This window comes from Mastomys coucha, unplaced genomic scaffold (genome assembly GCF_008632895.1).
Source record: "Mastomys coucha isolate ucsf_1 unplaced genomic scaffold, UCSF_Mcou_1 pScaffold3, whole genome shotgun sequence".
NCBI classification, from domain to species: domain Eukaryota; kingdom Metazoa; phylum Chordata; class Mammalia; order Rodentia; family Muridae; genus Mastomys; species Mastomys coucha.
The window spans coordinates 20,960,614-20,986,307 of record NW_022196909.1 but is presented as its reverse complement, the minus strand read 5'-3'; the positions used below and the strand labels follow the sequence as shown (position 1 = coordinate 20,986,307).

Genomic DNA, 25,694 nt, shown 5'->3' with positions numbered 1-25,694 from the left:
GGCTTTCAGCATTAGTTAATGTCTCATGTTGTAACAAAATACGAAGCAAGAAGCAGCATAAGAAAGGACTGACTTATTTTAGATCACAGATTGAAAGTCCAGTCTACCATAATGAGGAAAGAATGGCAGCAAGAACACTTGGGTATGGTGGGCAGAAGCATGAAGCTGCTGATCTGCTTGGCAGTAAGAGAACTCAGTTTCTCACTTCTACTGAGGAAGGCTAAGGAACACTCAATGAGCTATTGCTGTCAATCAAAGAAGGAACCCCTCAGCACCATCATACCAGTCAGATCCTGTTCTCCTCATCTTCAGAATTTATGTTCTATGTGCTACCCAGTACGTAGGATTCTGTCATGTTACCCTGAGTTAGCTAAAAGGTTTATCTGAAATGGTTAAATGATTAAATAATTTTTTATATTAGTTAGGTTCTCACTATGTAGCACAACCAAACTGGCCTTAAATTCATAATTGTTCTGATTTGCGTTAGCAGTAAGGAAGGAGAGAGAGATAATGTTATTCAACTGAGCTTCTGCCTTTCTTCCTCTTTTCACTCAATTACTCAACTACTCCGTCCGTGTGATGGTGCTCCCTCATGTAGGTCTTCCCTCCTCAGCTAAACTCTCTAGAAATGCTTTCATTCACACACTCACCAATGATCTTTTAGGTGTTTCCAAACCTAGACAAGTTGCCAATGAAGGCAAATCATTGAACTAGTATAATAGACTCTTTCAACCTCTCAAGACAGTTGGCTTTTAGAACTTTATAAGACTTTATGAATTTGTTTTTAATATTTATCTTTAATCTTTTTTTTACAGCCCAGTCCTTATCCCCCTCCCAGTTTGCCCTCTGACAGTTCCTCATCCCATTCCTCGTCCCCTAGTCTCCAAGAGGATGTCCCCACCCTACTTAACGCCACCTCACCCTGCTAGGTGTCCCCACTCCCTGAGGCCTCAAGTCTCTTGAGGGTTAGGTGCATCTTCTCTCACTGAGGCCAGACCTGGCAGTCTTCTGCTATATGTGTGTCAGCAGCCTCGTACTACCTAGTGTATGCTGCCTGGTTGGTGGCTGAGTGTCTAAGAGATCTCAGGGGTCCAGGTTAGTATGAAGTCACCCTCCTCAACTTCTAAACTTCTTTTAGCCTTTTCCTAATTCATTTACAGGGGTTCCCAACTTCAGTCCATTGGTTGGGTGTAAGTATCTGCATCTGTCTTAGTCAGCTGCTTATTGGACCATTTAGAGAACATCCCTGCTAGGCTCCTGTCAGTAAGCACACCAAAGCATCAGTAATAGTGTCCGGTCTTGGAGCCTCCCCTTGAGATGGATCCCAAGTTGGGCCAGTCACTGGACTTCCTTTCCGTCAGTCGCTTCTCCATTTTTGTCCCTGCAGTTCTTTTAATGATGATAATGGACTATCATACTAGTCCCTTAAGAGTTCCTTTGAACTCCATGTAATGTGCTTTTGTTTGCTTCAATAATTACGATGGCCAACTCCTTTAAAAGTTTGAGAGAGTTTAATAGCTATGTAATCAAGAGCCTGAATTGAGTCATATACCTATAAATGCATCACACAAGAGGAAGATATGGAACAATTATAGATTTAAGACCAGCTTGGTGCTACACTGTGAGAATCTAACTAGTACAAAAAAGTTATTTAATCATTTAAGCATTTAAAATAAATCTTTTGGTTAACTCAGTAGTAACATAACAAAATCGTACCGAGCGGGTAGCACATGCATCGTAAATTCATTGTCTTGTAATTCTGGAGAACAGGTGAGACTGGTGTAACTGTGGTGAGGGGTTCGTTCCTTGACTGACAGCGAAATCTTATTGAGTGTTCTTTGGCTTTCCTCAACAGAAATGAGAAACTAAGCTCTCCGCTGTCTTTTACCATAAGAACAGAAATCCCATCATGAAAATTTTAGTTTTATAACTTTAATAAAACTTATCTGTGCCCCTGCAGCATAAAGACCCATCACCTATCATGTCGTATGTATGAATTTTGGAGGGATATTATTTAGTCAGTAGCACTATTAGAAAAAAAATTAAACTTTTCATTATTAACACTTTATAGCCATTAGAATATCTACTGTTAAAGATGGCGGGGGTAGTAACTGTTGATAGAGATAATGAACGTTTTAAACCCTCCTGCAGTACAGGTAAGAAATTTAAACGGTACAACTGTGGGAAATAGTTAAATATACTATTATCACATGACACAAACATTTCACCCCAAGTGTATAAGCTATTATACTTTGAAGATGAAGTTTTTAAACATTTCTAACTTGTGGAATTATTTTAGGAGATTATGGAAACTATAAGAGGTGTAACTACACTGATGGAGGCAAATCACTGATAAATAATATAAGCCACAAGCAGCAAATACTGTATGGCTTTATAAGAGGTGACTAGAATAGGGAAGTTCATAGACAGGAGATACAACAGAAATTTTCAGGACTAAAATGCAAGGATAATGGTTAACAGGTACAGTTTCCATCTAAGATTATAAAATTCTTCTAGTAGTGATAGTTATACAAGATTGTACATATACTTAATAAAACCAAGTTATACAATTAAAATGCAAATTTTATTATAATTAAATGGCATAGCAAACATACACACACACACACACACACACACACACCATTCCCAGCTCATTCCATAAACTCTAGACTGCTCGCCTAATTCCTATAAATATGTATTTCCTATAAAAATGTATGTGTTTCCTATCAGTTGGTAAGATCTAAAGAATACAAAATTAAAAATCTGTAGCTTGAAAGTAATCATTTGGAAAATGAGGGGTGTCCTTGAGTTCACTGGAGGGTTCTCTCACCTTATGTGAGCTTTAACCTAACTTAGGGGGCTAGACCCTGACAATCACACAAGACTTCCACTGAATCAATGACTCTAAAGACTGAAGTTCACAGATCACAAATACTGAGTTTTACAAAGCCTTCTTATGAATTTACAGGTGAGAAGAGAAAGGGAGAAGCTAAAGTCCTGCAGAGTGGGGTCCTTAGAAATGAGACACTGTCGAGGACTGCTGCCTTGTAGTTAATATGGCTTTCCTGGAGGTATGGGGAACAGATGAGTGATTGGTCCAGTAGGTCTAATCCAAGGTCTTCAAGTGCCTCTGAATTTACATAATTTACAGAAAGGGGTTGTCTTTTAGGGGAAGTGAAGCATGGAAAAAACAGACCTTTTTTTCTGGTATTTGAAGTCTCTGGGGAGAATAAAACTACGAAGAAAATCTAGGACATTTCCAGCCTCTTAGTCAACAAAAAAAAAAAAAAAAAAAAAGTTCACAACCACAGGGTCTGTCTCCTAAACTGCCTGACAAGTTTCTATCTCCTAGCCTCATAAATAAGAGATAAGGCAACAAGTAATGCTAACATGGGATTTCTATGGAGATTTATAGTAAATTTCCTAAAGGCCCAGTCAGCTCTTGTGCCGAAGCTACACAAAAGTAGAGTTCCTTTCTCTGAGGAATGTTTCAATGTCAGAATTTAAAATCTTACAATGATAGAAATTATGACTGGGAAAGTAACAGTATTGCATAAGAGGTAAGCCTACTTTACTGAGAAACAGTATGCGTTCTCAATATGAAATAAAGATTACTGTCAACAAATGTAGGGTTGTGGGCCTGCAACCACTCTACCACAGGGCACAGTGGCATGGGGAGGCAGGACAAGGGGAGTTTAACTGCACCTATTCCAGGAGGCTGTTGGTGTGGAGCTGTAAGGAAGTGCTGAGAAAGCGCAGTCTGAGGAGTTGGGAGGCCAGGGCTGGCTTGGGGTCCCTGGGCCTGCAATGAGGCCAGGTGGTGGGGCTCTCAGGCTTTTGGACACCCAGGCACTGCTGGGAGTCGCAGAAGAGCAGAGAACAAAGTAAGGTAGACCTTGGCTTGGTGGCGGGAATGCAGAGAGGCGTGGCTCTGTAGGCAAAGGCCTTCTCCATGGCTCCTCATGGTGGATCTCAATGAAAAGAGGCAGTCCACAGTTCAAAACAGTTTATTATTATCATGTTGGAAAAGAGATGCACAAAACCTTACCCCACTTCTCAGGGTGGACCTGAGACTTAAAACCTCTGCAGAAGGAATATCTGGGAAGAGAAGCTTTGTCAACGCCCTCCAGGCCTCTAGGTACCTCATTAGCATGGAGAACTCTGTCTTGAGCCTACTTGACTGTGTAGTCTTGTCTCTCTTTTCCCATTGTCTTGGTCTGAGATGGCAAGGATGTCTCATCTACATGTGGAAGGGCTTGGAGCAGGATGACTTTACATGACCGATGGCCACAAATCTATAGAGGGCTGAGGCTACATGACAGGGACCTGGTGCCTGGAACAGGCCAAGCTCCTGCTGTCCCTTCAGGGTCTCCAGGGCTTCAAGCCTTTTTAGCTCATCCTTAACAGGCTTCCCCTCACAGTCCACTGTCCTACAAACAAACAGCTTTAGAACTCATGGAATTCGGACCACCAGTTAGCACAACCACAATGGGGTGCCTCAGAGAGTCCTGAGAACCTTATGTTATTGTGGAGTTTTTCTGTGTCTGTTGCCTTCGCTTCCCTCTTAATCTAAAAATTGTATGAAAACTCTAAAGGGGTGCTTCCAGCCCCTCACTGGACAGTATCATTGGCACTCACAATTATAGTACTTGACCTTTTTAGCAGGCATTGCTGTTAGAGAAGGTTAATGATTCAACCACCACCTTAGGGAATGACTTAGACTGTCAGCAATGACTACCACCCATAGAAAACATTTGGAAAATAAATCATTAGTGAAGCTAGGTTAAGGTGGTTTTGCTAGTGGCTATGATGTAGAAAATCTTAGAAAGGAATCTGAAGTTCAGAAATGATAGTTGAGCTGGGAACTTTTTGAGTCCAGAAAACAAGAACAATGGCAGTGTTGGCTTCTATGGCTCTTATGAGGCTGGGCTGCTGATTGATTTCTTATCCCCATTTTTGCTCTCAGTTTCCTGATATGGTTTAACAAAACCTGCTGATGAGTAGATGTGCATTCTGAGGCTTTAGAGCAGAAATAACTGGTTGTTTTCTATATAAAACTTTAAATGTGTGATCCTTTTAAGATTCTTATAAGATTATGTTTTAAGATAAATAAAAAAATAATTGATCCTTTCTCAGTTACCACAAATAGCTGCCTGTCGATAAGAAAAATTGGTTGAGAAAATTGCCTTGTTTGCTCAGACTTTGTTAATCTCTGACAAGTTATAAATGTACATGGGTGGGGTTTTGCACTTAGGTTCTTAAGAAGAAATTAATAGGGTTGGTGAGATGGCTCAGTGGGGAAGAGCACCGACTGCTCTTCAGAAGGTCATGAGTTCAAATCCCAGCAACCACATGGTGTCTCACAACCACCCGTAATGAGATCTGACGCCCTCTTCTGGTGCGTCTGAAGACAGCTACAGTGTACTTACATATAATAAATAAAATAAATCTAAAAAAAAAAAAAGAAGAAGAAATTAATAAACAGGACTACGTAATGTTTTTTCATATAAAGGTTTTTCATAATCATTCAGTAGAAGAAAAATACAATGTAGTCACATTGTAATTTCTATATGGCTTGGAAGATTTTGCTGGGATATATAAGCTGTCTGGTAAAAAAAAATAAGTTGTAGCCTACTCATAAGGACTTTTCTTCATCCACACGTTATGTATGGGTGTATATATGTGTGTATGCAAAATGGTTGGAGTCAGCCTTTCCAGAGAGGGCCTGCAGGACCCCAAGACTATTCAGTTCCATCTGCAGCACAGCCCAGCCTACTGTTCTCTGAGATCTATTGTAAAGCCGAAGTCTCTGCCTGCCTCCCTGAAGAAGCCTGTTGGTATCAGGAACATACAGTCAGTACCAGGGACAACCAGATGTCTAAGAACACAACCAACAAGAGCCAAGGCAATAAGGCACTAACAGAGCCCAATTATGCTACCACAAAAAAAAAAACCCTGGATGTCCTTATACAAAGGACAAGAAGATGATCTTAAAACCAATCTTATAAGGATGATAAAAACATTTAAAAAGAAAATGAATAAATCACTTAAAGAAATACAGGAAAATATATTCAAAATGGTGAAGAAAATGAGTACAAGAGTCCAACACCTAAAAATGGAAATAGAACCAACAAAGAAAACACAAACTGAGGGGATCCTGGAGATGGAACACCTAGAGAACAGGAACTACAGATGCAAACATCAGCAACAGAATAAAAGAAGTTGAAAAGAGAATCAATCTCAGGCATCGAAGATACAATTGAAGAAATCTATACATCAGTCAAAGAAAATGTTAAGTCTAAGAAGTTCCTGACACAAAATATATAAAAAAAATCCAGACACCGTGAAAAGACCAACCATACAAATAATAAGAATAGAAGAAGACTGACAGTTCCTAGGCCCAGAAAGTATTTTCAACAAAATCATAGAAGAACACTTCCTGAACATAAAGAAAGAAATGTTAATAAACTTACAAGAAGCTTACAGAACACCTAATAGATTGAACCAGAAAAGAAAATCCTCCTACCACATAATTAAAATGCTAAATGTATAGAACCCAAAAGAATATTAAAAACTGCAAGGGAAAAAGGACAAGTAACATATTAAGGCAGACCTATCAGAATTACAACCAATTTCTCAACAGAGACTCTAAAAGCTAGAATGGCCTCTGAAAATATCTTTCAGTTCCTAAGAACTCACAAATTTTAATTCAAACTACTATATCCAACAAAACTTTTAATCACCTTAGATGGAGAAAACAAGATATTATTTCAAGACAAATCCACATTTAAACAGTATCTGTCTACACACCCAGCCATCCAGAAAATACTACAAGGAAAACTCCAACCCAAGAAGGCTAAACCAGGCAACACTAGAGACAACCTGATGGCAAAAAACAAGTGCAAGAATATAATCAACAGAAGCCAATGTATTATGACACTATCAGAACTCAGCTCACCTACAACGGCAAGCCCTGGATAACCTAACACACCTGCGGAACAAGACTATGACCTTAAATCCCATCTTGAGAAGGTAATAGAGGCCTTTAAGGAGGATATAAACAATCCCCTTAAAGAAATACAGGAAAATACAGGCAAACAGGTAGAAGCCCTTAAGGAGGAAATAAATGAATCCCTTAAAGAAACAGGAAAATACAAACAGGTGAAAGAAATGAAAAAAAAAATGGTTCAGGACCTAAAACCAAAGTAGAAGCAATAAAGAAAACACAAAGAGAGGCAACCTTGACGATGGAACATGTGGCAGAACCTTCCCCTAATGAATCAAGATTTCAAGGGAACAATCCCTGGGCGAGAAGAGGCAGGACTTCCAGGTCAGAGAGAGGAAGAGGGGAGGCTGGAGAAAGAAACTTCCTTTTAGATGGGAGAGAGCATGTAGGCACAAGATAGGTAACTGGAGGCCCCCAGTTTAGGTATCTTCCAGGATCTGGCACCAGAGGATTTATAACTTAGAATAGCTTATAAAATTAGGATGTTACTTTCTGCCCCCAATCATTGTGTTACCTGTTGATTCTAAACTACAATTGTGTGTTTTTCTTCACACCGCAACTCAACTGGGTTCCAGAGAAAGGTATGGTGGCAGGGCACCCCAGCTAACCATGGGAATTTGGAAGTGTGGGGCATGTGTGGCAACAGCCTGCCATAGGAACTTAGCAAGCTGGGTGGAGAGATTTCAGAGTTCTGAGTCAGAGAGTCTGCTAGGCTGAGAGCAGGCCAGCTTGTCTGCCAGTGACTTGCTGGTGTAGTGCGGATTGCTTTTTTTATATTTCACACAACAGGAACACCTAGAAAAAAGATCAGGAACTACAGATCTACAGAATAAGAGAGATAGACGAGAGAATCTCAGGCATAGAAGATGCCATAGAAGAAATTGACACATTAGTCAAAGGAAATACCAAATGCAAAAAGGCCTTAACTCAAAACATCCAGGAAATGTGTGACACTATGAAAAGACCAAACCTAAGAGTAAGAGGAATAGAAGAAGGTGAAGATTCCCCATTTAAAGGACCAGAAAACATCTTCTACAAAATCATAGAAGAAAACTTCTCTAACCTCAAGAAAGAGGTGACTAGAGATTGGGAAAGGATCCTTACTAACCCTACATCTGAAGGCTAATATCCAAAATATATAAAGAACTTAAGCAGTTAGACTCCAACAATCAAAATAACCCAATTAAAAGATGAGATACAGAAATAAACAGGGAATTTTCAAAAGAGGAATCATGAATGGCCCAGAGCCCTTAAGGGAATGTTCAAAATCCTTAGTCATCAGGGAAATGCAAACCAAAATGACCTTGAGATTACACATTACAACAATCACAATGGCTACGATAAAATACTCAAGTGACAGAATATACTGGTAAGGATGTGGAGAAAGGTGAGCTCCTCCACTGGTAGTGGAAGTGCAAACTTGTACAACCACTCTGGAAATCAATCTGGCAGTTTCTCAGAAAATTGGAAATAGTTCCAACTGAAGACCCAGTTATACCACTCACTCTGGGCATATACCCAAAAGATGCTCCACCATACCACAAGGATACATGCTCCATTATATTCATAGTAGCTTTATTGCTACTGAACATCTTTAGGTAAAGGATGCTTACAAAAAGTGTAATATAAGTTCATAATAATGATGGTAGGATTTGATACCACAGGTAGGCAGAAAATGACTGACTCTACCTGGACTTAAAATCCTAAGCAATTTCTATCATTGTCCTTGGTTTTCTTGGTTAGAAGAAAAGATTATGTTACAAGGATGAATAAATATGCAACTTATATTGTTTTTCTATTTGACTTCAATTTTTGACTTCAGGATCTTCTTAGCTTCTCGTTCTAGAAAAGGCTGTACATAGCTGGAAACAATTTAAATTTTCATGAGTTTATACCCATGAATTCTGTCAAAATCATCAGAACCTTTTTGTTCACAGGAATCAACTATACTGTGTGATAGATAGTCTTCAATGTGGCCTACATTTATATATGAAAGTACCAAAAGAAAAAAGTTCATTTGAACTAGAAACCAATATACCTGTTATGAGCAGAAAAATGCTAAAGGGGCTAAAGCAAAAAAATGGGTGGGAAATAGATAATTTAGCAAATCCACCGTTTCTCCAGATTTTTTTTGTACCCTGTGTAGATCTTCCTATTTTCATACTTTGTTTTGCATATGACTACTCTAAACCATAGTATGTGATTATTCAAAACCTGTCAATTCTTACTGACCTAAAACCCTGCCTCTTTTTGTTATTTGAATTACTCTAAATCTCCTATAAATGTTGTCTTATGTAGTCTTAGAAAAGTCTGTGAAAAATACCTTTCTGTAGAGGGCATAAGGTCCTTGTGATCACAGATAACCATTGGGTAAGCTTGGGATGTTAAGTATTTAGGATCTCCTCAAAGGAGGAAATAAAATACCTGTTTTTCCACCCAGAAATCTGGCAGGGAACATTATTAATGACCTGGTGAACTTTGCTATCTGTAGAACCAGACCTCACCCAAAATCTCCAGAATAATTACCCCAAACTCCCCATCCCCAGACCTTTATCTCTTGCTCTCAGTTAATAAATAAAACGCATCCTCAGTAGAAATGTCACATGTACTTTATAGCTTGATTACCTCTATCCTATCTCAGTCAAAGACCATGCCAGATCTTAGGCCCTTAAGCTACAGAACCCATTTCATGGTCACACAGACATTGCAAAAGAGTTTCTATGTAGTCACACGTAAACTTTATTGTATACCTGAAACTGAAATGATTGTTGCCTGGAAACTCTTTTTTTCCAATTTAAACTGTATTTAAATAAGGTTACAAGAAACCACTTGGCATCAGATTCCTGAAGTTGAATCCAGTCTGACTAAATTGAGCTGAATTAAGTTTTCTTTATTGCCTCTTTACCAGTTCATTTCCCTGCTGGCCATGATGCATACAGGGACGCCCACAGCCTTCATATAATTATAAGTTACTCTGGTATGAAATGACTTTGAGAAAATGCTTTGATTTAGGAATTTACTTGATTTGAGTAAGGTTTATGATCCAACTACTCTCACTCAGTAGATGGAGCAATGTAAAGAACTTGAAATAAACCAAGGCCCTTTACTTAAACGGAAGTATAAAATGAAAATATATTACAAAGAGTATTTGTTAGATTAACAATTTGGGTTGGGTATCCAAACTGAGGAGGAAAAATATCCTTGTAACTGCTCAGACAAAAATATTTGCTGCCTCAGCAGTCCCAGTCTGGTGATGAGGCCAAGAATTTGTAGAGCCATAGGTTTTTACTTTACATGGAAGGCTGAGAAACCTAGGTTCCAAAATCAGCAAAGGATAGCAGCAGGAGCACCAATAAGATAGATGCACACACAAACTGGCACTGAAGGTAGCTAGGCAAAAAGTAAAAGGTTTTTTTTCTTAGTCATTCTTATGTCTGGACCGGTGCCTGGAAAGTGGTTCCTGTGCAGTAAGACCATCTTTGCCATCAGTCAATGCTTCCAGGAAATACCCTTACAAATCCACTTAAGGACATGCTTCTTGATTGATTCCAAATTCCAGATCCATTTAAATTGATAACCATAGCTGCCCATCATGGTTAGCTGACTCTTATTTAATAAACAAACAGTCCCCTGCCAGATGAGCAGACCACGGTCCCTTCTAAACCTGATGAACAGGGATATTCTGCAGTATACACTGAAATTATTTCTAGTTTGCAGTCTCATTTTTACACAACAAAATACACTGAAGCTAGGTCAATTGATTCATGCTTACAAGTGTTCTTGCTGTTTCAACACCAACACATACTATTTTAAAATAGAAGCAAAACAGGATTTTTCCATTAAGAAAATAAAAATTGTGAAAATGTAACCAAAAAAATTCATATTTTATTTGGTAAATTTTATGTAGTATTACGAAAGCATCATTTAAAAGTGGTAATACCTTGAGTATTCTGAGCTTCTGGGCTAATACCCATTTATCAGTGAGTACATACTACATGTGCTCTTTTGTGATTAGGTTACCTCACTCAGGATGATATTTCCACCCATTTACCTAAGAATTTCATGAATTCAATGTTCTTAATAGCTGAGTACTAGTATTCCATTGTGCAAATTTACAACATTTTCTGTATCCATTCCTCTGTTGAGGGACATCTGGGTTGTTTCCAGTTTCTGGCTATTATAAATAAGGCTTCTATAAACATAGTGGAACATGTGTCCTTATTATATGTTGAAGAATCTTCTGGGTATATGCCCAGTGGTGGTATTGCTGGGTCCTCAGGTAGTAATATGTGGGTTAAAAATGGGCTCCCGCCCCTCCAGTCTGCACCAGTTTACCTTAGGCTCAAACTCTGTAGCCAGTCCACAACCCCGAGAGGAGGCTCCACCCCAGGATCTTAGGATCAGAGGTGAGGAGGACACAACACCAGTTCCAACACTGGGACCAGCAGGATTCAGGGACACAGAAACCCCTCCCGACCAGTGGCTCAGGTTCCTCCTAGTCTGCACCAGCTTTCCTTGGGTGTGAATTCTGCAACCGGTTCCACACCCCCCAAGAGGAGTCTCCACTCCCAGGCACTCTAGTATATGCAGGATCACATAATCCCAGGAGCTTGGTCACACCAGGATCTCAGGGTCTCAGAGGCAGCTTGACTCCCAGAAACTCTGACACACCCAGAATCTCAGGATCATAGGATCCTGGAATCACAGGATCACAGAGACAGCTAGAACCTGAGAAGTTCTGACTGATTACAGGAAAGACAGGCTCCAGTCAGATATAGCAAGGGCAGGGAGCACTAGAGAAAATCGGATGGCCGGAGGCAAACATAAGAGCATAAGCAACACAAACCAAGGTTACTTGGCATCGTCGGAACCCAATTCTCCCACCACAGCAAGTCCTAGATACACCATCACACTTGAAAAAGCAAGACTCAGATCTAAAGGCACTTCTCATAACCATGATAGAGAACTTTAAGGAGAACATAAATAACTCCCTTAAAGAAATACAGGGGAACACAGGTAAACAGGTAGAAGCCCTTAAAGAGGAAATACAAAAATCCCTTAAAGAATTATGGAAAAACACAAACAGGTGAAGAAAATGAACAAAACCATCCAGGATCTAAAAATGGAAATAAAAACAATAAAGAAACCATAAAGGAAGAAAACACTATAGATAGAAAACCTAGGAAAGAGATCAGGAGTCATAGATGCAAGCATCACCAACAGAATACAAGAGATAAAAGAGAGAATATCTGGGGCAGAAGATTCCTTAGAAAACATTGACACAACAGTCAAAGAAAATACAAAAAGCTCCTAACCAGAAACATCCAGGAAATACAGGACACAATGAGAAGACCAAACCTAATGATAATCAGTATAAAAGAGAGTAAAGACTCCAAACATAAAGGGTCAGTAAATATCTTCCACAAAATTATAGAAGAAAATTTCCCTATCCTAAAGAAAGAGATGCCCATGAAAATACAAGAAGCATACAGAACTCCAAATAGACTGGACAAGAAAAGAAATTCTTCCCATCACATAATAATCAAAACACCAAATGCACTAAACAAAGAAAGAATTTTAAAAGCAGTAAGGGAAAATGGTCAAGTAACATACAAAGGCAGGTCTAACAAGATTATGCCAGATTTCTCACCAGAGACTATGAAAGCTAGGAGATCCTGGGCAGATGTCACACAGACTCTAAGAGAAGACAAATGCCAGCCCAGGCTACTATACCCAGCAAAACTCTCAATTACCATAGATGGAGAAAACAAACTATTTCATGAGAAAACCAAATTTACACAATATCTTTCCACAAATCTAGTACTACAAAAGATAATAGGTGGAAAACACCAATACAAGGAGGGAAACTACACCCAAGAAAAAGCAAGAAAGTAATATTTTGACAACAAACCCAATAGAAGAGAAGCACATGAACATAATTCCAACTCTAACAACAAAAATAACAGAAAGCAACAGTCATTGGTCCCTCATTACTCAATATCAATGGACTCAATTCCCCAATAAAAAGATATAGACTAAGACTGTTCCTGTTTCCTGTGTCCCGATGGCTCTGGGAAGGTCTTTCTTGGGCCTGTAATTTGAACAGAAGTGGTGGTCTTACCTGTGCTCACAGGTGTGTCCGCACTCCTGGGAGACCAGCTCTCTCTTGACAGTATTTGGGTATAGAGCACTGTGGCACAGGATCAGCTCTGGGAGCAGATGGAAACCTGAAGGATCCTGTTCCAGGCTGCTCCTCAGTTCTACACCAGACTTCTCAACAGAGATTCTAAAAACCAGAAGATCTTGGACAGATGTCATACAGACCCTAACAGAACACAAATAGCAGCCTAGGCTACTAAACTCAGCAAAACCTTCAATCACCATAAAGAAACAAAGATATTCCATGACAAAACCAAATTTAAACAATGTATTTCCACTAATCCAGGATAAATAAAAAGATAATAGAAGGAAAACTCTAACATAAGGAGGGAAACTACACTAAAGGAAAGCAAAAAAATTAATCACCTTACAACAAACCAAAAAGAAGAGAACCACAGAAACATAATACCACCACTAACAAAAAACTTAACAGGAATCAGCAATGATTGGTCTTTAGTATCTCTCAACATCAATGGACTCAGTTCCTCAATAAAAGATATAAGCCAACAGACTGAATACATAAACAGGACCCAGTATTTTGCTGCATACAGGAAACATACCTCAATATAAAAGACAAACACTATTTCAGTGTAGTAAAGGGCTAGAAAACAATTTTCCAAGCAAATGGTCCCAAGAAACAAGCTGTAGTAGCCATTCTAATATCGACTAAAATAAATTTTCAACCAAAAGTTATGAAGAAGGATAAGGAAGGACATTTCATATTCATCAGAGGAAAAATCTAACAAGAATTCTCAATTCTGAACATCTGTGCTCCAAATGCAAGGGCAACCACATTCATAAAAGAAACTTTACTAAATCTCAAAGCACATATTGTACCTCACACAATAACAATGAGAGACTTCAGCACTTCACTCTCAGCAATGAACAGATCATGGAAACACAAACTCAACAGAAATATATTGAAAGTAACAGAAGTTATGAACCAAATGGTTTATCACATATCTATACAATATTTCATCCTAAAACATAAGAATATACCTTCTTCTCAGCACCTCATGGTACCTTCTCCAAAATTGTCCATATAATAGGTCACAAAAAGGCCTCAACATGTATGAGAAGATTGAAACAATACCATGCATTCGAATAGATTACCACAGACTAAGGCTGGTCTTCAATAACAACAATAACAACAATAAAATCAAAGGCCCACATATTCACAGAAACTGAATAACTCTCTATTCAATTATAACTTGGTCAGGGAAAAAATTAAGAAATTAAAGAATTTATAGAATTTAACAAAAATGAAGGCACAACATACCCAAACTTATGAGACACCATAAAAGCAGTGTTAAGAGGAAAATTCAAATCACTAAGTACCTATATAAAGAAATTGGAGAGATCCTACACTATCAACTTCATAGCACATCTGAAAGCTCTAGAAGAAAAAGAAACAAACATACCTAAGAGTAGTAGATGGCAGGAAATAATCAAACTCAGAGCTGAAGTCAACCAATTAGAAACAAAGAGAACTCTACAAAAATCAACAAAACTAAGAGCTAATTCTTTGAAAAAAATCAACAAGATAGATAAACCCTTAGCCAAACTAACTAAAGGGCACAGAGACAGTATCCAAATTAACAAAATCAGAAATGAAAAGGGAGACATAACAACAGAAACTGGGGAAATCATCAGATCCTACTACAAAGGCCTATAGCCAAGAAAACTGGAAATTAAATAAAATGGATGACTTTCTAGACAAGTACCAAGTACCAAAGTTAAATCAGGGTCAGATAAATTATCTAAACAGTCCCATAAACCCTAAGGAAATAAAAGCAGTCATTTAAAGTCTGTTAACAAAAAAGCCAAGGGTCAGATGGTTTTAGTTCAGAATTCTATTAGGCAGTCAAAGACCTAAACCAAAACTTCTCAAACTGTTCCATTAAATAGAAACAGAAGGAATACTAACTAATTAATTCTATGAACCCATGGTTATGTTGACATCTAAACCACACAAAGACCCAACAAAGAAAGAGAACTTCAGACCAATTTTGCTTATGAGTATCAATGCAAAAATACTCAATAAAATTCTTACAAACCTAATCCAAGAACACATCAAAACGATCATTCTCTACAATCAAGTAGACTTCAACCCAGGGATATAGGGATGATTCAATATATGGAAATTCATCAACATAATCCACTCTATAAAAAATTCAAAGAAAAAAATCACATTATCATCTCATTATGTGCTGAAAAAAACCTTTGGCAAAATACAGCACACTTTCATGTTAAAAGTCTTAGAAAGATCAGAAATTCAAGGCACATAACTAAACATAATAGAGCAATATATGGCAAACCAACCACCAACATCAAATTAAATGAAAAGAAACTGGAAGCAATCCCACTAAAATCAGGGACAAAACAAGGCTGCCCACTCTCTCCCTATTTATTCAATACAGCATTCAAAGTTCGAGCTAGAACAACTAAACAACAAAAGGAGATCCAAGGGATACAAAATGGCAAGGAAGAAGTCAAGGAATCACTATTTGCAGATGGTATAATAGTATGCATAAGCAACACCAAAAATTCTACTGGAGAACTCCTACACCTGATAAACAATTTCAACAAAGTGGCTGGATATCAGGGACAAAACAAGACTTCCCACACTCTCCCTATTTATTCAATATAGCATTCAAAGTTCTAGCTAGAACAACTTAACAACAAAAGGAGATCCAAGGGATACAAAGTGGAAAGGAAGAAGTCAAGGTATCACTATTTGCAGATATATGTGATGACATAATAGTATGCATAAGCAACTCCAAAAATTCTACTGGAGAACTCCTACACCTGATAAACAACTTCAACAAAGTGGCTGGATACAAAATTAACTCAAAGAAATCAGTAGCCTTCCTCTACACAAAGGATAAATGTTCTGAGAACAAAATGTGCAGGGAAAAAAAAAAAAACGTGTCACAATAGTCACATATAATACAAAATATCTTAGCATAACTCTAACCAAGCAAGTGAAAGACATGTATGGCAAGAACTTCAAATCCCTGAAAAAAGAAACTGAAGAAGACCTCAGAAGATGGAAAGATCTCTCATGAGCATGGATCAGTAGGATTAAGCTAGTAAAACTGGCCATCTTGCCAAAAGCGATCTACAGATGCAATGCAATCCCCATCAACATTCCAACTCATTTCTTCACAGAGATAGAAAGGGAAATTCTCACCTTCATATGGAATAACAAAAATATCCAGGATAGCAACAACAATGCTCGACAATAAAAGAATTTCTGGGGAAAATTACTCTCCCTGACCTCAAGCTGTACTACAGAGCAATAGTAATTTAAAAAGAAAGAAAGAGAGAGAGAGAGAGAGAGAGAGAGAGAGAGAGAGAGAGAGAGAGAGAGAGAGAGAGAGAGGAAGGAAGGAAGGAAGGAAAGAAGGAAGGAAGGAAGGAAGGAAGGAAGGAAGGAAGAAAGAAAGAAAGAAAGAAAGGAAAAAAGAAAGACCTCATGGTTTTTGTACAGAGATAGACAGGTAGATCAATGGAATAGAATTGAAAATCCTGAAATAAATGTATACATCTATGGTCACTTGATCTTCGATAAAGAAGCCAAAACCATTCAGTGGAGGGGAAAAACCAGCATTTTCTTTTTTTTTTTTCCCCAAGTGGTTGATACTTTTTCTATTTTTTATTTAATTAGATATTTTCTTTATTTACATGTCATATGATTTCTCCTTTCCCAGTTTCCCCTCCAAAAACCAAACAAACAAACAAACAAAAACAACAAAAACAAACCGCTGTTGCCTTTCCACTCCCCATGCTTGCCACCCCGCCCTCTCCCACTTATTGGCCCTGGCATTCCCTTACACTGGAGCACAGAATCTTCACAGGGCCAATGGCCTCTCCTCCCATTAATGATCAACTTTGCAATCCTCCACTATACACATGCTACCAGAACAATCAGTCCCACCATGTATAGTCCTTGGTTGGTGGCTGAGTCCCTGGGAGCTCTGAGGGTACTAGTTAGTTCATATTGTTGTTAGTCCTGAGGGGCTGCAAACCCCTCAGCTCCATTGGTCCTTTCTCTAACTCCTTCACTGGGGACCCTGTACTCAGTTCAATGGATAGCTGTGAGCCTCTACATCTGTATTATTCAGGTACTGTCAGAACCTCTCAGGGGATAGCTATATTAGGCTGGCTTGTCCTTCCTTCAGTCTCTGCTCCATAGTTAGTCTCTGCAACTCCTTCCGTGGTTATTTTGTTTCCTCTTTTAAGAAGAAAATAAATGTCCACCTTTTGGTCTTCCTTCTTCTTAAGTTTCTTGTGGTTTGTGGGTTGTTCTTCCTGTATATCGAACTTCTGGGCTAATGACTATTTATCAGAGAGTGCATACCATGTGTGTTCTTTTGTGATTGGGTTACCTCACTCAGAATGATATTCTCCAGATCCATCCATTTCCCTAAAAATTTCATAATTACATTATTTTTAATAGCTGAGTAGTAATCTATTGTGTAGATGTACCACAATTTCTGTATCCATTCCTCTGTTGAGGGACATCTGGGTTGTTTCCAGTTTCTAGCTATTATAAATAAGGCTACTATGAACATGGTGGAGCATGTGTCCTTATTACATGTTGGAGCATCTTCTGGATATATGCCCAGGAGTGGTATAGCTGGGTCCTCCGGTTCCGGAGGAACCGCCAAACTGATTTCCAGAGTGGTTGTACCAACTTGCAATCTCACCAGCAATGAAGGAGTGTTCCTCTTTCTCCACAACCTCTCCATTATCTGCTGTCACCTGAATATTTTATCCTAGCCAATCTGACTGGTGTGAGGTGGAATCTCAAAGTTGTTTTGATTTGCATTTCCCTGATAACTAAGGATGTTGAACATTTCTTTAGGTGCTTCACAGCAATTCAGTATTCATCAGTTGAGAATTCTTTGTTTAGCTCTGAACCCCATTTTTAATAGGGTTATTTGGGTCTCTGGAGTCTAACTTCTTGAGTTCTTTGAATACATTGGATATTAGCCCTCTATCAGATATAAGATTAGTAAAGATCTGTTCCCGGTTTGTTGGTTGCCATTATATCCTATTGACAGTGTCTTTTGCCTTACAGAAACTTTGCAACTTTATGAGGTCCCATTTGTCAATTCTTGATCTTAGAGCAGAAGCTATTGGCATCCTCTTCAGGAAAATTTCCCCTGTGCCTATTTGCTCAAGGTTCTTCCCCACTTTCTTTTCTATTAGTTTCAATGTATCTGGTTTGATGTGGAGGTCCCTGATCCACTTGGACTTGAGCTTTGTACAAGGAGAGGGGAATGGATTGATTTGCATTTTTCTACATGCTAACTGCCAATTAAGCCAGCACCATCTGTTGAAAATGCTGTCTTTTTTCCACTGTATGTTTTTAGCTCCTTTGTCAAAGATCAAGTGACCATAGGTGTGTGGGTTCAATTCTGGGTCTTCAATTCTGTTCCATTGATCAACCTGCCTGTCACTGTACCAATACCATGCAGTTTTTATCACAATTGCTCTGTAGTACAGCTTAAGGTCCGGGATTGTGATTACACCAGAGGTTCCTTTATTGTAGAGAATAGTTTTGGCTATCCTGGGTTTTTTGTTGTTCCAGATGAATTTGCAAATTGTTCTTTCTAACTCTGTGTAGAATTAATTGAGTTGGAATTTTGATGGGGATTGCATTGAATCTGTAGATTGCCTTCAGCAAGATGGCCATTTTTACTATATTAATCCTGCCAATCCAGGAGCATGGGAGATCTTTCCATCTTCTGAGATCTTCAATTTCCTTCTTGAGAGACTTAATGTTCTTGTCAAACAGATCTTTTACTGGCTTAGTTAGAGTTACACCAAGATATTTTATATTATTTGTAACTATTGTGAAGGGTGTTGTTTCCCTAATTTCTTTCTCTGCTTGTTTATCCTTTGTGTAGAGGAAGTCCATTGATTTGCTTGAGTTAATTTTATATCCAGCCACTTTGCTGAAGTTGTTTATCAGGTTTAGGAGCTCTCTGGTGGAACTTTTGGGGTCACTTAAGTATACTATCTTATCATAAGCAAATAGTGATAATTTGACTTTTTCCTTTCCAATTCATATCCCTTTGATCTCCTTTTGTTGTCTAATTGCTCTGGCTAGGACTTCAAGTACAATATTGAATAGGTAGGGAGAGAGTGGGCAACTTTGTCTAGTTCCTGATTTTAGTGGGATTGCTTCAAGTTTCTCCCTATTTAGTTTGATGTTGTCTACTGGTTTTCTGTATATTGCTTTTACTATGTTTAAGAATGGGCCTTGAATTCCTGATCTTTCCAAGACTTTTATCATGAAGGGATGTTGGATTTGTCAAATGCTTTCTCAGCATCTAATGACATGATCATAGGTTTTTTTTCTTTGAGTTTGTTTATGTAGCGAATTACGTTGATGGATTCCCATATATTGAACCATCCCTGCATCCCTGGGATGAAGCCTACTTGATCATGGTGGATGATCGTTTTGATGTATTCTTTGATTCAAAAACCAGCATTTTCAACAAATGGTGCTGGTCTAACTGGTGGTCTACATGAAATTGATCCATCTTTCTCTTCTTGTACAAAGCTCAAGTCCAAGTGGATCTAGGACCTTCACAGAAAACCAGATACACTGAATCTAATAGAAGCTAAAGTGGGAAAGAGGTTTGAACACATCAGCACCACAAAGGAAATTTTCCTGAATCTATATCAGTGGCTCAGGCTCTAAGATCAACAGTTGACTCATGAAACTGATAAGCTTCTGTAAGGCAAAGGACACTACCACTAGGATAAAACGGCAGCCTGCAGACTGGGAAAGGAGCTTTATCAACCCTACAGCCAACAGAGAGCTAATAAGCAAACTATACAAAGAACTCAGAAAAGCAAATTACTCCATTAAAAATGAAGTAAAGAGCTAAACAGAGAATTCTCAACTGAGGAATCTCAAATGGCCAAGAAGCACCTAAAGAAATATTTAACATTTTTAGTCACCAGAGAAATGCAAATCAAAACGACCCTGAGATTCCACCTTACACCAATCAGAATGGCTAAGATCAAAAATTCAGTTGACAGCAGATGCAGGCAGGGATGTGAAAAAAGAAGAACACTTCTCCATGGCTGGTGTGACTGCAAGCTGGTACAACAACTTTAGAAATCAATCTGGAGGTTCTTCAGAAAATTGAAAATAGTTCTACCTGAAAACCCAGCTAAACCACTACTGGGTATATACCGAAAAGATTCTCCAGCATATAACAAAGACATGTGCTCCTTTATGTTCATAGTAGCCTTATATATAATAGTTAGAAGCTAGAAACAACCCAGATGTCCCTCAATGGAAGAATGAATACACATAAAATGAGGGCATCATGAGTTTCACAGACAAATAAATGGTACTAGAAAATATCATCCTGAATGAGGTAACACAGATCCAAAATGATATACATCATATGTACTCACTGATAAGTGGATATTAACCCTATTACCTGACATTCAATTCACAGACCATATGCATCTTAACAAGAAGAAAAGCCAAGGTGTGGATGCTTCAAAAATAGAAGCAATAGAAGTGGGAACAAAATAATCATGGGAAGCAGAAGAAGGGATGGAACTTGGTGGGAGATGGAACAGGAAGAATAAAAGGGGGAGCAGGACCATGTATGGGAAGAGACAAGAGAGAATTCCAGAGAGCCATGAGAATGAATAGACATAAATAAAAGTGGGGGTGGGGAACTGGGGGAACCACTGTAAAGTCTCAGACGCCAGGGTTGCTAGAGGCCTCCAAGACCCAATGGGGATGATATTAGCCAAAGTACTCACTAATGGAGAGATAGAACCTGAAGAGACCACCTCCAGTAGATAGACATGCCCCCCGGGGAGGGATGGGGCCACCCACCAATCTCAAAATTTTTAACCCAGAATTGCTCCTGTCTAAAGGAAACGCAGGGACAAAAATGGAACTATCACTGAAGGAAAGGCCATTCAGAGACCGTCCCGCCTTGTGATTAATTCTGTCTACAGAAACCAGACCCCAACAATGTTGGTAATGCCAAGATGTGCTTGCAGAGAAGCGCCTGGTATGGCTATCCTCTAAGAGGCTCTCCAGCACCTGAATAAGACAGATGCAGATACTCACAGTCAAACACTGGACTGAGCCTGGGAACTCCAATGGAAGAGTTAGGGGAAGGGTTGAATGAGCTGAAGGGGATGGCAACCCCATAGGAAGAACAACAGTATCAACTAACTGGACCTCTCAGAGCCCAGATTAAACCACCAACCAAAGAGTATACATGGGCAGGTCCATGGCTCCAGCTACATATGTAGCAGAGGACTGCCTTATCTGGCATCAGTGGGAAGGAAGGTGCTTGGTCCTATGGAGGCTTAATGCCCCAGAGAAGGGGGATGCTAAAGGGGTGAGGTAGGAATAGGTTAGGCAAGCACCCTCTTAGAGGCAGAGGGGGGATGGGAAGAGAGGTTCGTGAAGGGGAGATGGAGAAGGGGGATAACATTTGAAATGTAAAAAACTTAAAATGATTAATAAATAAAAACAAGTGGCAATAAAATCTAAAGCAATAACATTATGTTCAAGCCTCTTCCACAATGAGTTTGCAACTAGAACACAAAATGTTGTGAAAAACCACCACAAATTCAAAGCAAAACTGAGGAAGGAAAACACTCATATCAATATTACCCCCATTAAACACCATATTCAGGGAAATCCACCAGGCCTTGCCATCTGATCTGCAAATATGGTGGAATTAACAAACAAACCACTAAAAAGTTTGATAAGAAATCTGCTGAAATGGGAAAAGGCTCTTCCAAATATACATGCTTCTTGGGATAAACTGAAAACTGAACATGATCATGTTGTCACTACTGACATCTCCTGTGGAAATTTGAAACCAAAAAATATTTTTTGGCTGTCATTGATAGCCAAGACACAGAGACATGATAAAAAAACAGACAAACAAATACATGATTCGATCCCAGGCAGATTGTGCTGTCTGATTGCTGCTGATGTTGGTGAATTTGAAGCTGATAACGCCAAGAATGAGCAAAAGCCTGAACTCCAAGCTTACACCCTAGGTATGAAACAGCTAATTATTGGTGTCAACAAAATGGATCCCTTGGGGCCATTCTATGGGCCAAAAATGAAAGAGAAAAATTATTAAGGACCTCAGCATCTACATTAAGAAAATTTACTATAATAGCATTTGTGCCAGTTTCTGGCTGTGATGGTGACAACGTACTAGAGCCAAATTCTAATATGCCTTGGTTCAAGAGATGGGAAAGTTGCCCCCAAAGATTGTAGTGACGGAATGACCACACATCTGGAAGCTTTGGATTGTATCCCACCACCAATTCACCCAAACGACAAACCTTTGCAATTGACACCACAATATCTATAAAATTAGTGGTATTTGTGCTATCCCTGTGGACAAGTAAAGACTGGTGTCCTTAAACCTGGCACAGTGATTAATTTCTTCTAAGCAATGTCACAACAGAAGTAACATCTATCGAAATGCACCATGAGGCTTTAAGAGAAGCTCATCTTGGGAAAAATGTGGGCTTCAGTGTTAAGCACATGTCTGTCAAAGACATTAGATGTGGCAAGGTTGCTTGTGTCAGCAAAAATTACCCACCAATGGCTTCCCTGGTTGGGTGATTATCCTGAATCATCCAGGCCAAATTAGTGATGGCTATGTCCCTGTACTGCATTGTCACATGGCTCACATAGCTTGCCAATTTGCTAGCATTAGAGAAAAGATTGATCACCCTCTGTCAAGAAGCTGGAAGATGGCCCAAAATTCTTGAAATCTGATGATGCAGCCACTGCTTATATGGTTGCCTGTGTATGTCATGAGACTATCTTTCACTAGCTGACCTTTTTTTTCTGTATGTGACATGAGTCAGACATTTGCAGTAGGTGTCATCAAAGACCTGTACAAGAAGAATGCTGTGGATGACAGTCACCAAGTGTTCCCAGAAATCTCAGAAGGCTAAGTGACTATCATCCCTAACCCCTGCAATGGCAAGCTTACTCAGTGGTGGAAGAAGGTCTCAGAACTGGTTGCCTCAATTAGCCATTGAAGTATAATAGTAAAAGGCAGAGTGGTGATAAAAAAATGTAGGGTAAAACATTCAGAAGAAAAAAATATTTTGAGAACCGTGTGTGTGTGCGTGCGTGCGTGCGTGCGTGCGTGTGTGTGTGTGTGTGTGTGTGTGTGCGTGTGTGTGTGAATTTTAAGTTATTAGTTCTCAAAACCAGTACTTGATAATGGAAACAACTTCATCAAAAATCTGTCAAACAATTTTGAGACCCATTAAAACAAGTTTAATGAGGAAAAAAAATCTTTAAATCTCTTTCAAGAGTAGGACTAGAACTTTTCTAAATCTAGTGAGTCATAGTTAGAAAAGATCCATCTACAGAAAAATTTTGGATTTAAGGGAATCCCAAGCAACTCAACCAACTTCCTTTCTAAATTAGGCAAAACACAAAGGCAAACCAAAAAAATCAAATGAAGGCTCCTTAAACAGTTCTTCAACAGTAGCATTACAGGGTCTTCTCTAATTCAGAGTGTAATATGCAAGATAGGTCAGCAAGGAAATTTTTTTTTAAATATCGTCCTCTAAGATCGTGTCCACAGACCAAAAAAATCTCAATAATATATGGAGAAAAACACCTTCCAATAAAAATGCAATGACACTATTGAGAAAATTATCTACTAGTCATAGAAGAAAAATAAGCAAACAGGACAATCAAGTCAACATTAGCCCCAGAAAAGATTACTTGGAAATTTATGCAGATAGTCACCTATTCTCAAAGAAACCTTGTCAATTCGTTAACATTTTGTTGAAGAAGCAAAAAGAAGATATGATTTTAAATGTAGCGCATAGAAGACAAGATAAAATGTAGTATTATGAAAAACTATGAATGCTAAGCAGAATGTGGTAGCACACACCTCTAATGCCAGAACTCAGGAAGCTGACTCAGGAAGTGTTTTGTCAAAGCAATAGAAACCCTGTGGTGTTGGAGGGCTACAGTTCGAAAACAGGGCTCCAATTGCTCTGACAAAATTTGGTGAGAAAAGGTTTAACTGACTCTTGTACAATGTAGTCCATCATTGAAGAAATTCAGTGCAGGAACTCAAACAGGGCAATCTTTCTACATCTCCATGAACTTCCCTCCCATTTCCTCCCCTGAAATCATTCTTCCTCCCTTTCTCTTCTAAAAAGGAGAGGCCTCCCATACATATCAACAATCCTTGGCATATCAAGTTGCTGCAAGGCAGTCCAATAGGGGAAAAATGAACCCAAAGACAGGCAACAGTGTCAGACACAGGCCCCACTCCTATTGTTAAGAGTATCTTAGGGTTTCTATTCCTGCACAAACATCATGACCAAGAAGCAAATTGTAGGGGAATGGTTTTGTTCAGCTTACATTTTCACATTGCTGTTCATCACCAAAGGAGGTCAAGAATGGAACTCAAGCAGGTCAGGAATCAGGAGCTATTGCAGAAGCCAGGGAGGGACGTTTCTTATTGGCTTGCTCCCCATGGCTTGCTCAGCTTGCTTTCTTATAGAACCCAAGACTACCAGCCAGGGATGGTGCCACCCACAGTGGGCCCCTCCCACCCTGGATCACTAGTGGAGAAAATACATTACAGCTGGGTATCATGGAGGCATTTCCATACAATACCACATGGAGATCAAGCTAAAAAACTGCTACATGTGCAGAGGGCCTAGGTCAGTCCAAGGCGTGACCTTTGGTTGGCTGCTCAGTCTCTGTGAGACACGATGGTCCCAGGTTAGTTGATTTTCTTCTGGTGTCTTTGATGCCTCTGGCTCCTACAACCTTTCCTCCCCCTCTTCTGCCAGATTCCCTAAGCTCAGTCTAATGTCTGGCTGTGGGTCTCTCATTTGTTTCCATTCTGGTTTTTTTTTTTTGTTTTGTTTTGTTTTGGTTTTTTTTTGTAAATCTTAGCCATTCTGAAAGCTGTAAAATGTAATCTCAGAGTCATTTGATTTGCATTTCCCTGATGGCTAAGGATGTTTAACATTTCTGTAAGAATTTCTCAGACATTTTAGATGCCTCTAATGTTTTACTTAGATCTGTTCCCCATTTTCTTATTGGATTATTTAGTTTGTTGATGTCTAATTTCATGAGTTTTTCATATATTGTGGATATTAAACCTCTGCCAGATGTGGAGTTCATGAAAATCTTTTCCTTCTTTGTCTTATTGACAGCGTTCTTTGCCTAACAGAAGCTTATCAGTTTCATGAGGTCTCATTTATTAATTGTTGATTTTAATGCCTGCACTATTGATGTTGTGTTCTGAAAGCTGTCTCCTGGGCCAATGTGTTCAAAATTATTCCCCCACTTTCTCTTTTATGTAGTTTAGTGTATCTGGTTTTATAGTGAAGTCTTTGATCCATTTAGACTTGAATTTTGTGCAGAGTGATTGATATGGATCTATTTGCATTCTTCCCCATGCAGATATAAAGTTAGAGCAGCACCATTTATTGAAGATGCTTTCACTTT

The 25,694-nt window shown here is 39.0% G+C and overlaps 1 pseudogene; it reads left to right on the top strand.

Moving 5' to 3' along the window:
* The first annotated feature begins 2,095 nt into the window (after window positions 1–2,095).
* Window positions 2,096–23,159, top strand: LOC116075430 (annotated as a pseudogene).
* The last annotated feature ends 2,535 nt before the right edge of the window (window positions 23,160–25,694 follow it).